At 38.8% G+C, this 16,065-nt stretch overlaps 1 pseudogene; it reads left to right on the forward strand.

Annotated features, from left to right (window-relative positions):
- Positions 1-9,061: 9,061 nt before the first annotated feature.
- On the forward strand, positions 9,062-14,055 carry LOC103109372 (large ribosomal subunit protein uL23-like; annotated as a pseudogene).
- Positions 14,056-16,065: the final 2,010 nt, after the last annotated feature.

Consider the following 16,065-nt stretch of genomic DNA (forward strand, 5'->3'; position numbering starts at 1 on the left):
AGTAGATTTGCATAACTGTCTATTCTTGCTATCCCTTCTTTCCTTTCTCTTTCATCTTCACTTGGATTTGGTTACTATTTTTTCATGGACTGGAGACATTGTTTGGCTAACTGGTAGTGATTAAACTGCTTCAATACTTGCTTCAGTTCCTATTGTAATTCTTGAGGTTGGTGAGTGCAATTGTCATAAAAGTATTTAGTACAGTGTTGCTTGTACTCAAGACACAACAACTGAGGAACAACAGAGCATAAAAAAAGAAACACAAAATCAAAAAAATGGGTAGATCAAAAATGAATAAAACTGCTAACCCAATGAATGAAGACAGGAGCCCAGAAGAAATTACAAATAAGCCAAAAGTAACCATATATAGGAAAAGTATGTAAGCAATAATAAACTTATTAATCACAGAAATGAAAACAACACTGGAGGAAAGGAACGGCAGTATTAGGGAAACAACAGTTGAGACCCCCAAGGAAAATACTGATTATCTTGAGACCATTAGAGAACTGAAAGCTGAAATAGCTGTAATGAAGAAAGAAGCTGAGGCAAGGGAAAGCAGACTAACAGAAGCAGAAAACAGAATTAGTCAGACAGAGGATGAATTGGAGAAAAGGAAGAAAGAGGTGACAGAGCTTAAAAAGAGATTGAGAGACACTGAAAACAACAACAGAGACATATGGGATGATCTCAAAAGAAGTAACATTCGTATAATTGGCCTGCCAGAGGAAGAAAGAGAGGAAGGGGAAGCAAACATTCTAGAGGAAATAATAGAAGAAAACTTCCCAGACCTGAATAACAGAAAGGACATCAAGATTCAAGAGGCCCAGAGAGGACCAAACAGAATCAACCCAGACCTGAAGACACCAAGACACATCATAGTCACAATGAGAAGAAGTAAGGATAAAGAAAGGACCCTAATGGCTGCAAGAAAGAAACAAAAAGTCATATACAAGGGAAAACCCATAAGATTATCTGCAAACTTCTCCACTCAAACTCTAAAATCAAGAAGGGAATGGCAAGACATCTATGGAGCCCTGAATGAAAAAGGGTTTCAACCAAGGATAATATATCCTGCTAGACTTTCATTCAAACTAGATGGAGGTATCAAAACCTTCTTAGACAAACAACAGTTAAAGGAACAACCATCACCAAACCAGCCCTGAAAGAGGTTCTAAAAGACCTCTTATAATCAAGAACATCACTATAATACTGGGAATATATCTGAGCAAACAAAAAAATGTTTTATGAACAATGGCACTACAATACATTAAATCCATAATATCAATAAATGTCAATGGCTTAAACTCACCCATAAAAAGGCATAGAGTGGGGGGATGGATCAGAAAATATAATCCAACCATATGCTGCTTGCAAGAATCAAATCTGTCACAACAAGATAAACACATACTTAAAGTGAAAGGATGGAAACCTATCATACAGGCTAACGGACCACAAAAAGGGCAGGAACAGCCATTCTCATCTCAGACACGATAGATTTAAAATTAAATAAAGTAATAAAAGATAGGCAAGGACATTACATAGTGATTAGAGGATCAATCAGCCAAGAAGACATAACAATTATTAACATCTATGCACCCAATGAGGGACCATGTAAATACGTCAAGCACTTACTAAAAGAATTTCAAAAATACATCAATAGTAATACAATAATAGTGGGAGACTTCAATACACCACTCTTACACTTTGACAGATCAACAAAGCAGAGAACCAACAAAGATACTGGAGAATTGAATGAAGAAATTGACAGACAAGACCTCTTGGACATTTTCAGAGTCTGTCACCCCAAAAAACTGGAATACACCTTCTTTTCAAATCCACATAACACATACTCAAGGATAGACCACATTTTAGGAGACAAAGACAGCATCAATAAATTCAAGAACATCAAAATCATCCCAAGTATCTTCTCAGACCACAGTGGAGTAAAACTAACATTTAACAACAAACAGACAATTATTAAAAGTCACAGAATTTGGAAACTAAACAAAATACTGCTTAAGAACCACTGGGTAAGAGATTCACTCAAGCAGGAAATTAAAATGTTCCTGGAAACAAATGAAAATGAAGACACAACTATCAAAATATTTCGGACAAAGCTAAAGCAGTACTGAGAGGGAAACTTATAGCCATACAATCACATATTAAACACCAAGAAGAAGCTCAAATAAACGACCTTAATGCACACCTCAGGGACTTAGAGGAAGAGGAACAAAGGAACCCTAAAGCAACCAGAAGGACAGAAATCACTAAAGTTAGAGCAGAAGTAAACAACATCGAAAATAAAAGAACCATACAAAAGATCAATGAAGCCAAATGTTGGTTCTTTGTAAGATTAAACAAAATGGACAAATCCCTAGGCAGACTCACAAAAAAAAAGAGAGAAGACTCAAATTAATAGAATTGTAAACGATGGAGGAGATATCAGAACTGACACCACAGAAATCCAGAGAATCCTGTGAAACAACTATAAAAAACTATACGCCACCAAGCTAGAGAATCTGGAAGATATGGGACAATTGCTAGAAGCATATGCCCTTCCAAAACTGAACCAAGAAGAACTACAAAATCTAAATGCACCAATCACAGACAAAGAAATTGAAACCGTTATTAAGAATCTCCCCAACAACAAAAGCCCTGGACAAGATGGCTTCACAAATGAATTCTACAAAACTTTCAGGAAACAGTTAGTACCCATACTTCTGAAGCTTTTCCATAAGATTGAAGAAACAGGAATATCCCTTCCACCTTCTATGAAGCCAACATCACCCTGATACCAAAAGCTGATAGGGAAAGAACAAAAAAGGAAAACTATAGACGAATATCGCTGATGAACATAGATGCCAAAATATTAAACAAGATCTTGGCCAACCGGATACAGCAACATATCAAAAAGATTGTTCATCACGACCAAGTGGGATTCATCCCAGGAATGCAAGGCTGGTTCAACATATGTAAGTCAATCAATGTCATTCACCACATCAATAAAAGCAAAGCCAAAAACTACATGATTATCTCAATAGATGCAGAGAAAGCCTTTGACAAAATCCAAAACCCATTCATGCTCAAAACTCTACAAAAAAAGGGAATAGATGGGAAATTCCTCAAGATAGTGGAGTCTCTATATAGCAAACCTACAGCCAACATCATACTAAATGGACAGAAGCTGAAAGCATTCCCCCTTAGATCAGGGACTAGACAGGGCTGTCCATGGTCACCGTTACTCTTCAACATAGTATTGGAAGTTCTTGCCAGAGCAATCAGGCGAGAGAAAGAAATCAAAGGAATACAAATTGGAAGGGAAAAAGTCAAGCTCTCACTATTTGCAGATGATATGATAGTTTACATAGAAAAACCTAAAGAATCCAGCAGAAAACTACTGGAAGTTATTAGGCAATATAGCAAGGTATCAGGCTACAAAATCAATGTACAAAAATCAGTGGCATTTCTTTATGCAAAAACTAAATCTGAAGAAGACATCCAGAAATCACTCCCATTTACTGTTTCAACAAAATCAATCAAATACCTAGGAATAAAGTTGACCAAAGAAGTGAAAGAATTGTATGTTGATAACTATGAGTCGCTACTCAAGGAAATAGAAACTGATACCAAGAAATGGAAAGATATACCATGCTCATAGACTGGAAGAATAAATATCATCAAAATGAATATTCTCCCCAGAGCCATATACAAATTTAATGCAATAACCATCAAAGTTCCACCAAACTTCTTTAAGAGAATAGAACAAACACTACAATCATTTATCTAGAACCTGAAAACACCTAGAATTGCCAAAACCATCTTGAGGAAAAGAAACAGAAATGGAGGTATCACACTCCCAGCCCTAGAACTATATTATAAAGCCATCATAATCAAACAGCATGGTACTGGAACAAAAATAGGCACGCAGACCAGTGGAACAGAATTGAAAGCCCAGAAATAAATTCTCACACCTATGGACATCTAATCTTTAATAAGGGGGCCCAAAGGATTAAATGGAAAAAGGAGGCTCCCTTCAATAAATGGTGCTGGGAAAACTGGGTTGTAACATACAGAAGAATGAAATTGAACCACTTTATCTCACCAGAAAGAAAAATCAACTCTAAATGGATCAAAGACCTAGATGTCAGACCAGAAATAATCAAATACTTAGAGGAAAACATTGGTAAAACACTTTCCCACCGACACCTCAAGGACATCTTTGATGAATCAAACCCAATTGCAAGGAAGACTAAAGCAGATACAACCCAATGGGACTACATCAAATTGAAAAGCTTCTGCACATCCAAAGAAACTATCACACAAACAAAGAGACCCCTCACAGAATGGAAGAAGATCTTCACATGCCAGACATCAGACAAGAAACTAATCACCAAAATATATAAAGAGCTCAGCAAACTTAGCACCAAAAAATCAAATGACCCCATCCAAATATGGGCAGAGGATATGAACAAAACATTCACCTCAGAGGAGATCCAAAAGGCTAACAAACATATGAAAAACTGCTCTAGGTCACTGATTGTCAGAGAAATGCAAATTAAGACAACACTAAGATACCACCTCACTCCTGTAAGAATGGCATACATCAAAAAGGACAGCAGCAACTAATGCTGGAGAGGTTGTGGGGACAGAGGAACCCTTTTACATTGCTGGTGGGAATGTAAATTGGTACAGCCTCTGTGGAGAGCAGTCTGGAAAACTCTCAAAAAGCTAGACATGGACCTTCCATATGATCCAATAATTCCTCTCTTGGGGTTATACCCCAAGGACTCCATAACACCCAACCAAAAAGAGGTGTGTACTCCTATGTTCATAGCAGCACAATTCATAATAGCTAAAACCTGGAAGCAACCCAGGTGCCCAACAACAGATGAGTGGCTGAGAAAGCTGTGGTATATATACACAATGGAATACTATGCAGCTATCAAGAACAATGAACCCACCTTCTCTGACCCATCTTGGACAGAGCAAGAAGGAATTATGTTAAGTGAGCTAAGTCAGAAAGATAAAAATGAGTATGGGATGATCCCACTCATTAACAGAAGTTGAGTAAGAAGATCTGAAAGGGAAACTAAAAGCAGGACCTGACCAAATTGTAAGTAGGGCACCAAAGTAAAAACCCTGTGTTGATGGGTAGACATATAGCTTCCTGGTCATTGGGGGGTGGGAGTGGGTGGGAGGGATGGGTCACAGTCTTTTGGTGGTGGGAATGGTGTTTATGTACACTCCTAGTAAAATGTAGTGATATAAATCACTAGTTAATTAATATGAGAGGGGGAAAATTAATTGTATGTCTCAAAGTTTTTCAAAACACAAACTGAAGCTTTTTAATATATAGGCTGTGTAATTGATATGCAGACTCTCTCAAAAGCCTAGACCAAGTAGATCAGAAGCAACCAATAGCACAGCTATATACAAGATACTGGGTACTGTATAGCAAACCCTAACAAAAGGACTTTTGAAAGTTAACCCAATTACCAATCAATGTGATGAAAACATTAACCATAGGTTGTCTTTTTGAACCCTAAGACAGCAGGAACCTCACATCTCCACTATAGAGCCTCTACTTCCCCCAGTCCTGGAACGCTTGGATAGGGCCCACTTTCCCATATGCCTTTCCCAATCCATATCAAATAATATTGCATCTGCCAATCACAACCTAACCAACGCAACAATTGCCACCTCAACATGCTTCACTTTAGACTGTGTCCAGAGACTTCACGTGTGGAATGACAACCCTTGAGCTTCATTACTCGGGTGAGACCTTTCCTTTCATAGTATACTCTAATTTCATCTCAGGTGGTTCACTTTCTAACAAAGTCCCTAAACCTAGATATACACCAGTTTCTGTGAGAGAGAGCGTATATTCACATGTATCCGTAAACTACTGCAAAATATATACCTGAAAGCAGAAGTACACTAGAGTTTGCAGTGAGTACCCCCCTAACATTTCCTTTCCGCTATTCAAAGCTTTCGGTCCATGATTGCTCAACAATTTGTTTGGCTTCATTTGTTAACTCTATTTTCAGTCACCAGTTTCCAGATATCACCAGGATGCTGCCAGGCTTCACTAGACTGAAGATCCCACTAATGTGTCCTGGAGCTTTGCTTCCCCAGAGACCCACCCTACTAGGGAAAGAGAGAGGCAGACTAGGAGCATGGACTGACCAGTCAATGCCCATGTTCAGCGGGGAAGCAATTACAGAATCCAGACCTTTTACCTTCTGCAACCCACAATCACCCTGGGTCCATGCTCCCAGAGGGATGGAGAGTGGGGGCGGGGGGCTATTGTGGGATGGGGTGGGATGTGGAGATTGGGTGGTGGCAATTGTATGGAGTTGTGCCCCTCCTACCCTATGGTTTTGTTGCTTGATCCTTTCTTCAATAAAAAAGAAATAAAATAAAATAAAATTACAATTAAAATAAATAAATAAGAATATTTGTACTTTAAATCTTTATTTTTCCCAATTTAATACTAGTATTTCACTGAGTGTATATCCCACAATATAGTTTATAGTCATTATTTTACAACATATTCTTTCTCTGAGTCTTTTTTAAATTTATTTTATTGCAGATTAATGTTTTTCAGTAGACAGTAAATACAATAGTTTGCACATCCATAACAATAACAATACAAACACCCTTTAATGCACTATATAACTTGAAGGTAAGAGTCCTTATTAAACGGTAACTGAAGAGCTAATTGTGTAAAAGATTTACTTCATGTCTTTGTGGGAATCCCAGGACTCCCCAACTAGGGCCCCAGATGTTGAGGTGACCTGATAATGACTAAAGAGTCATCCTTAAAGTATGACAGTCTCTTGCCCTTATTCAGCTTTTGTAGTCCTTACTTTGATAAGGTTAGCTTTGGAGTGACTGTGGGAAGTGTAATAGAAAATAAGAGGGTATCTCTGTCTAAGTAGAAACTATTTCATTAGGTACTTTACGTGTCTTTTTAGGTCTTCGTACTTGCTTGCTTCATTTATTGACTCACTGCAAACTATTGTGCACTTTTACTTTAAGGTATATATTTTGCCCTAATATATAGATACATGTGAACAAATTCCCTATTGCATTAGACCTGTCTATATCTAGATTTTGAGGCTTTGTTAGGAAGTGAACCACCGGAAATGGAATTAAGGAGTCCAGTGAAAAGGAAGGTCTCCCCCGAGTAATGATGCTGAAGGGTTGACATTGCATGCCTGATATCTCTGGACACAGTCAGAAGTGAAGCATCCTGAGGTGGTACTCATTGCATTGAATAGGTTGGGATCATCAGATGCAGTATCAACTGATGTGAACTGAGAGAAGCATGAAGGAAAGTGAGCCTCACCCTAGAGGTTTCAGGACTTGGGGAAATTTGGGCTTTATAAAGGAATCAGGAGGTTCTTGCTGTCTTAGGGTTTAAGAAGGCAATAGATAGTTATAGCTATAATCAAATTATTTGGCAGTTGGGTTAACTTTGAAAAAATCCCATTGTTAGAATTTGCTGTATCATGCATACCCTCACCATAAGTTATGTCATTTTATGATATATATCTGTATCTTATAAAGTAACACCACTGGTTGCTTCTGTTCTCCTAGATTAATCTTTTAGGAGAGTCAACATTTCAAAGACTCAGCCTTTGGTCTATGCATTAAAAAGTTTGAGACATTCAACTTTTCCCCTCTCATATTAATTAAATAGTGATTTATACAACTATAAGTTAATAGAAGTGTACATAAACATCATTACCACCACCAAAAGACTGTGTCCTGTCCGGGTCCCATACCCACACCAACCTCCACCTCCCCAACCCCCACCCCCACCAGTGAAGCTTTGGTGCCCTACTCCAAACTCAGTCAGATCCTGCTTTGAGTTTCCCTTTCTGTTCTTCTTTTGCAACTTCTATCTATGAGTGGGATCATCCCATACTCATCTTTATCTTTCTGACTTATCTTACTTAACATAATTCCTTCTAGCTCCATCCAAGATGGGTCAGAGAAGGTGGGTTCGTTGTTCTTAACTGCATAATATTCCATTGTGTATATATACCACAGCTTTCTCAGCCATTCATCTATTGTTGGGGACCTAGTTTGCTTCCAGGTTTCAGCTATTATTAATTGTTCTGCCATGAACATAGGTATACACATATCTTTTTGGTTGGGTGCTATCCAGTCCTTGGGGTTTATCCCCAGGAGAGGAATTACTGGATCATATGGAAATCCATCTCTAGCCTTGTGAGGGTTATCCAGACTGCTCTCCATAGAGGTTGGACCAATTTACATGCCCACCTGCAGGGCAGAAGGGTCCCCACAACCTCTCCACCATCCTGAATAAGCCTGAAAGAAAATTCTCCCCTTGGAAAACTGACGGAGAAGTAGATTTGCCAATATCTTCTCAATAAGACCAGAGTTTTGTTATGTACATGCACATATATGAATATATGATATCATAATATGTGTTAATTTAGACCACTAGATTTGTAGTAAATTACAATGAAATTATTAAAAATTGCAGTGATGTGTTAATGTCTATATTAAACAATAGATTACATTATGCTGTGATAAGGACTTAAAAAATGTCTTGGATATCATGATAAAACTTTTCTTCTCTTATTATTTTATTTTTACTATTTTATTTTATTATTTCCTTTATTTGTGATTTAATAATTATTCACAAATTTATAAGATCACAGAGGCATAATTCCACACCTACCACCAAAGTTCTGTGCCTTTTCACTACATAATGAGAACTACCTAGTTCTCACTCTTCATGCCAAAAAAATTTAGATTTGATATTTATAAGTAACTAGTTACTATGAGGAATATTTGTCTTAAAGGAAAACAAACATATTCTTTACCAAAAAAGGCTTTATAACAACTATATATTTAATAATCACTAATAGTTGGAAAAAACTCAATTGTTCACTTATAGGCAAATGGACCAATTAACCGTGACATACCCATACAATGGGATACTGTGTAGTAATAAAAAGAAATTGTTGATATCTTCAACAACTTAGATAAGTCTCTGAAGTACTATTCTGAGTAATAAAAACTCATGCACCTCTACTTACATGACATTCTCCAAAAGACAAAAATGTTGTCATTGAGAACCATACCAGTGGTTGTGAGGAATTGGGAGTTGAGAGGTTAGTGTGTGATGAGGAGGGGCAAAGACACTATAAAAGAGAGCACAAGGAAATTATATCTTGACAGTGCAGAGGCTACATGAATCCGAACACGTGTGGAAATTCAGATAATAATATACTCAAAAAATAAGCTCAATTCTCCTGCTGATTTGATATGTATAGTCATTTACATATGTGTGCTGGGCTAGTGTGGGGGTGCCTCTTCTCAGGTGCATACTCTCTGTGTTGTAAAGAACACAACTGGAGTCAGCCTGGGTTGCTACTCACTCATTGATGCAAGAGAGATGACCCAGGAACAGAGTTGGTGGTGGCGAGGCGATTCAATTATTTACTGATCAGAAAGCCCAGGCTTTTAAAGGTCAGATCCAAAGTGGCAAGTTATAAGCGGAAATGGCTTGACATGGTTTGGAAAGGGGCGGAGAAAGGCAAAAGGGGCTGGGAAAGATAGGAACTTCCTTAGCAACTGTTGTGAGAGTTTTAACTGGTAGGATAAGTAATAATACCCTGCAGGCAGGGAGTATTTTGAGGGTAGAAAGAAGATAGATCAAAGGAATGGAATGGGTGGGGATCTTTCAGGCAAAACAATGATTATGTAGATAATAAGGGAGCAGGCCATAGTATCAGGAATGTAGGGTGCTTTGTGAGGCAGAGAGTCTGATAAGACAAGGCAAATCTTGGGGAGTCATGTCCCTCCTTGCTTAACCTCTCAGTAGAGAGAGAGAGAGACTGACAGGATGGACGTGGCCCTCAGATCAAGCCCTGCCAAGCTCAACCACATCCTCACAATTTCCCTACATATGTGCATGTGTTATAGTAAGCAAACATGCATATTGTATAAAGAAGAAATTAGACCAGGGAAACCAGTGAGTCTGCAGCAACTAGAAACTGGTAGAAAATAAAATGACATGCTTCTGAAATGTGACTGTTGCAGTGGACTAGGGAATACTGAGACAAAATTTTCCAACAGTAATATAAGAATGATCAGGTCTACTTTAAAGAAAAAGAGAAAAACATTTATAGCAATGTGGATGAAGATAATATATAGATAGACTGGGAGGATGGAGAAGTAGTCATTCATTCAGAACTGTACATACTGACTTTAGGCTAATTATGGTATTATCAAAGCATATTATTTAATCAATTGCCAATAATATTATCCTAAAACTGAAAGATATGGGATCTGTGCTATTGTATGGAGGTGGAGAAATTGTGGAGAGAGAGAATTATGTGGTATTTGAAGTCACAGGGGTGAATATAAATGATTTTCTACATAACCCTTTGCTAAATAACTATTTCCCATGTTCCACAACTCCTGAAAATTAAATGGATAACATCTAAGTTTGGAATTTTTTTTAGGGGGGGAGGATAGAGACAGAGAAATTGAGAGGGGAGGGAGGGAGGGAGGGAGAGAGAGAGAGAGAGAGAACTGCAGCACTGTCTTACCACTCATGAAGTTTACCCCAGCAGGTGGGGCATGGCCTTGAACCTGGGGCCTTGCGCATGGTAACATGTACTCTCAACTGGGTGCACCGCTACCTGGCCCCTTCGATTCTTAACATGCTAAGGCTTGCATTACCCAGTGAATCTCTTTAATGATGAACAACTAACACTAGTATCTTCATGAAATGGAGTATCATTTTGTGAATTAGTGTTCAGGATTTTTAAAAATTTTTTAATATTTATTTATTTTTCCTTTTGTTGCCCGTGTTGTTTAACATTGTTGTGGTTATTATTATAGTTGTTATTGATGTCGTTGTTGGATAGAACAGAGAGAAATGGAGAGAGGAGGGGAAGACAGAGAAGAAGAGAGAAAGATAGACACCTGCAGACCTGCTTCACTGTTTGTGAAGCAACTCCCCTGCAGGTGGGGAGCCAGGGGCTTGAACTGGGATCCTTAAACTGGCCCTTGAGCTTTGCACTATGTGCACTTACCTGCTGCATCACCGCCCAACTCCCAGTGTTCAGGATTTTTAATTCTATAGTACTTACTCAGAAAAAAAAAAATGTATAGTCATTAAATTAAACACACAAGACTTTATCTCTGAGTTTCCAATTAAATAAAGCAATGCACCTAGCAATTGATTTCCATGTTTTTATTACAAAGAGAAGCCTGAATAATCTATAGAAAGAGATCCAAAGGCACTGGTTTTATTCAGGTTTATAACCAAAGCAAGTCTGCCATCTTAGAGGCAGCCTCTCTATAGAAACCTGAATAGAAAGAATGTATTTGCGTTTTCCTTAATTGGTAACTCTTTCTTTTTGCCACATGACACTGAAAAGAGGGGATAAAAAAAAAAAGCCAAGGCCAAATCTTCCAGCAGAGGGAAAGAAAGACAAAAGTCAACTGATAATAAACTTATTTTAATGACCTGGGAATTTATATAGTGAATGGAACATAGGCCTTACAAGCATTAAGGCCTGAATTTTGTTTGATCCCTGACACCACATGTGCCAGTGAGGTTACAGTTTATCCTTGATCTTTCTCAGTGGGAAATAAATGAAACTATTTTAAAATGTACTACATTTAAACAAAATATGCATAGTTTTTTTCAATATAACAATATGAGTATCACTGGAAAACTATTTAAACGCTTGTCACAAAATTAAAATGCTATACTGCTCACTTTTTAACGATGACAGCCAGAGAGAGAATTTACTACCAGTCTACATGACAGGGCCAAATTCACTAAGAGGATTTGCAATTTTCTGTTGCCTTAGTAATTGGCTATGAGACTAACCATCAGACCAACTGTGCAGTAAACCAATTTGTTCATCAAGGAGATATAAAATCCGGCTTTAGCCGTGCCTGGGTACACTTTCTGCAATTGCCTGGTTGGTAGGAAATCATGTACAGTTGATTACTGGAGGGAAGGATTTGGGTCTTACATGGCAATTACTATCCCGTGTCTGGATGCTTTACTTGTTTACAGAAAGTCTGTCCAGTAGCTGGCAGTAGACCCAGTCAGTAAAGGAGGAAAAATAGCTGAGGAAAATGACTATGAGAGAAGATAGAAACAAAAATCTCAGTAATTAACTGCATACTCATTTTAAGACAGGAATTACTTCTTTTGTAGATCCAGCAGAGAAACTATTTAATGGTTACAACAGTTCACCCTATCTTAATAGTCTCCTTCCTTAGCCTGTTTGAATTCATGCAGAGCCTCTTCAGTTTATTCTCTACAAGGCTATCTAGGAGATCTCCAAAAGTATAAATGTCAACAATGTACTACAGCCTTTAGACTTCTGCAAAACACTTCTGCTTCAAGTCTCTCAATGACTCACATTGCCTGGGAGTGTGTGTGTCTGTGGCGGGGGCGGGGGGTGCGGACATTCCCTAGAGTCTCAGACACTGTGAAATGCCTGGCCACTACCTGCCCATCTGTGTTACTTGATGCCCTTATCCTTTATTCCTAAACCCCTCTTCACTAGTCACAGGCCTCTTTGTCCCTTGCACCAACACACTCTGTTTTTATAAATGCAGATTCATTACCTCTTCCTCATCCTTCAGACCACAACCCAAAGATCATTTTCTCAATAAAACTTTCTGTGACCTCTCCAACATATTTCTTTTAGGCTCATACACACATGCAACAACTTATAACATTTTGCAATGTTGAAGATACATTGCTATATGTGACTATTTCACATGTTAACTAAGAATAAGTTTTGTGACTATGTACTTTTTGTTCACTCTTATTCCCCCAGGACCTGGAAACACCCAAGATATAGGCACTTAAGGGCAATTTGTTAAGAAATGAAAATTTTGCCCAAGTCTACTGTGTTAAGCCACTGTCTCCCAGACATATTTTGTCACCCCAGCATGCTTCACTTCAGACTGTGTCCAGAGACTTCAAGTGTGGAACAACAACCCTTCAGCTTCATCACATCCTTTCATAGTATTCTCTAATTCCATCCCAGGTGATTCACTTCCTAACAAAGTCCCAAAACCTAGATATAGACCAGGTTCTAGGAGACAGAGCATATGTTCACAGGTATCCATAAACTAGGGCAAACATATACCTGAAAGCAGTAGTACACTAGAGTTTGCAGTGAGTACCCCCCAACACTTCATCTCCACTATTCCAACCTTTGTGTCCATGATTCTTCAACAATTTGTTCGGCTTTGTATGTTAACTCTCTTTTTCAGCCACCAGGTTCCAGATGCCATCAGGATACCAGCCAGGCTTCCCTGGACTGAAGACCCCATCAATGCGTCCTGGAGCTCAGCTTCCCCAGAAACTCACCCTTCTAGGGAAAGAGAGAGGCAGAATGGGAGTATGGATCAACCAGTCAATGCCCATGTTCAACAGGGAAGCAATTACAGAAGCCAGACCTCCCACAAGGACCCTGGGTCCATGCTCCCAGAGGGATAGAGAATGGAAAAACTATTGGGGACGGGATGGGATATGAGGATTGGGTGGTGGGAATTGTGTGGAGTTGTACCCCCCCATCCTATGATTTTGTTAATGTCTCCTTTCTTAAATAAATAAATTAATTAAAAAGAAAAAGAAGATCTGCACGTCACCTACCTTCCGTTGGCCCAAGACACTGCGGCTCTGAAGACAGCCCAAGTATCCTTGGAAGATCGCCCCCAGGAGAAACAAGTTTGACCACTATGCCATCATCAAGTTTTCCCTGACCACGGAATCAGCCATGAAGAAGACAGAAGACAATAACATACTTATTTTCACTGTGGATGTCAAGGCCAATAAGCACCAGATAAAACAGGCTGTAAAGAAACTCTATGACATTGATGAGGCCAAGGTCAAAACCCTGATCAGATCTGATGGAGAGAAGAAGGCATATGTTCGATTGGCTCCTGGCTATGATGCCTTGGATGTTGCCAACAAAATTGGGATCATCTAAACTGAGTCCAGCTGCCTAATTCTAAGTATAACTTTTCACTGTATGTTAAAAAAAAAATGCACACTCCAAGGAGCAAGAATGGATAGTACAAAATATAGTTTAACTATAGGACTGTTGGTTTCTTACATCTCACAGCACTAGTTTCAGTCAGAATTCAATTAGGAGAAAGAAACTATACAGAGATTTAAACAAAGATACTTTTATATTTAAAAAAAGTACTATGACAAGAATTGGACTAAATAGGAGTTAGCTCCTATGGGGTAAAGAAGGCTCTAAAGAATATATAACTAGTAGACATACAAAGAAATGACTGATCCTAGTGCCAAGGCAGAGTACTGAAGGAAGAAAACAATTTGAAGGAACACACACACACACACACACACACACACACACACACACACACACGGCGGGGGGGGGGAGAGAGAGAGAGACAGAGAGAGAGATGGTATGGGGGGGGCTGGACTAAAGCCAAGTCTTACTTGGGAAAGTGCAGCTATGCTTTCTACATAGCAAAAACATTTACGGAATTACTGATTGCTGAGATTCACTGAGAAGCCTGGGTACCAAAATAAGCAGGGAGGCACCACAATAGCACTGATCAGAAAATTCCTTTGTGGAGTGTCCCAAGTTTTACCCAGTGAGACCATATCTCAGCACTTGCCTGGAAACACTTGAGAGCAGGGCTAGGAAAAACCAGCCACCAGGAGATGATAGTGTGTCTCCTGACTCATCATGAAGCCAGCTGGGGGTGCTATCAGGTGAGGGAGTTATCAGGTGTAGGCATTTGTTTCCTGCAACTTAGTATCAGAATTCCAGCACTTGGTACAGATAACCAGTAGAAGTCACCCACAGTGAGCTAGCACATCAGTGAAACTGCTGAACACTGTTCTTGAAAGGCTGTGAGGAGAGATATCGTGAGCTCTGCAGGAACCCACAGAAAGAGCAGGTCAGAGCAAGACCAAAACCCCCTTCCCGAGTAGTCTGCTGGCAAAGTTTAATGCCACGCTTGCTAGCAAAAGAGACAGTATAATTTGGTCCAGCTCTCCTTTGGCTAAGCAGGCAAAGAATATTTGTTGCCTGGGACTGAGAGGTAATAGATAACGGGAGCTCTGCTTCCAATAGCTTGTTAAAAAGTGTGCATTGCATAAATCAAAGTCAACCTTTTACAAGCACATGTTAAGGGAAGTTCAGCTTGTCTACGAACATAGCATGTTTCTTCCTCTTTGATATACTTAGAGGAAAACATGCTATTCATGAGTGTGTTTATTTGCTACCCTTCATTCTCATTTACATTTTCCCTGTTCCTTATTCCTTATTTTTAAATACATTTCACCACTGTCTTTACAATTTGTATTCATTCAGGCAGTTTCAATCACTCCTAATAAATAAGGCATACCCCCTGATTTCCAGAAGTTTATTGACTGAGGTCATAAGACAAACTCACTTAGAACAATTAGGAAAAATAGTGTACATATTTTTATGAAGTAATAAATTCCACAGGACAAAAAAAAAATCAATGCTCTAATTGTTCCTTGGAAGAAGATCATCCAAATTGTAGCAGTTAGTGTGCATACACACACTCCCCAGACCAGGAGAAGTTAGTTTGATAAACTGCATTCATGGCTCACCACAATCTAGTCCCACCTGCCCTCCAACATCATTACTGACCCTGTTTGACATAAATTTTCTACCACTTTCATTTTGTTTTTGTTGCCCTGAACATATCTTAATCATGTTCCTATTAGATGCTCTCCTCACGTCTCCTCTTTATAATTTATCTACCTCTTTCTTCTCTATCTGTTTGCATCCTTATTCTTTTAAGGTAAACACTCCTTCTGAAAATATTAATTCACTTATTTTATTTACTTACCCTATAAAATAAAGGGAGAGAAAGAGAGAGAGAGAAGAAGAAGAAAACCAGAAAGGTATCATGTCAAAAAGAGAGATAAGTCAAAAAGAGAAAGATGAATAGCAAATGATCTCATCCATAAGCAGAACTTAAAGTACAAGGACAGAAAGAGGAAACACAAAGCAGAACTTCAAGTGG

This window comes from Erinaceus europaeus, chromosome 14 (assembly GCF_950295315.1).
Source record: "Erinaceus europaeus chromosome 14, mEriEur2.1, whole genome shotgun sequence".
NCBI classification, from domain to species: domain Eukaryota; kingdom Metazoa; phylum Chordata; class Mammalia; order Eulipotyphla; family Erinaceidae; genus Erinaceus; species Erinaceus europaeus.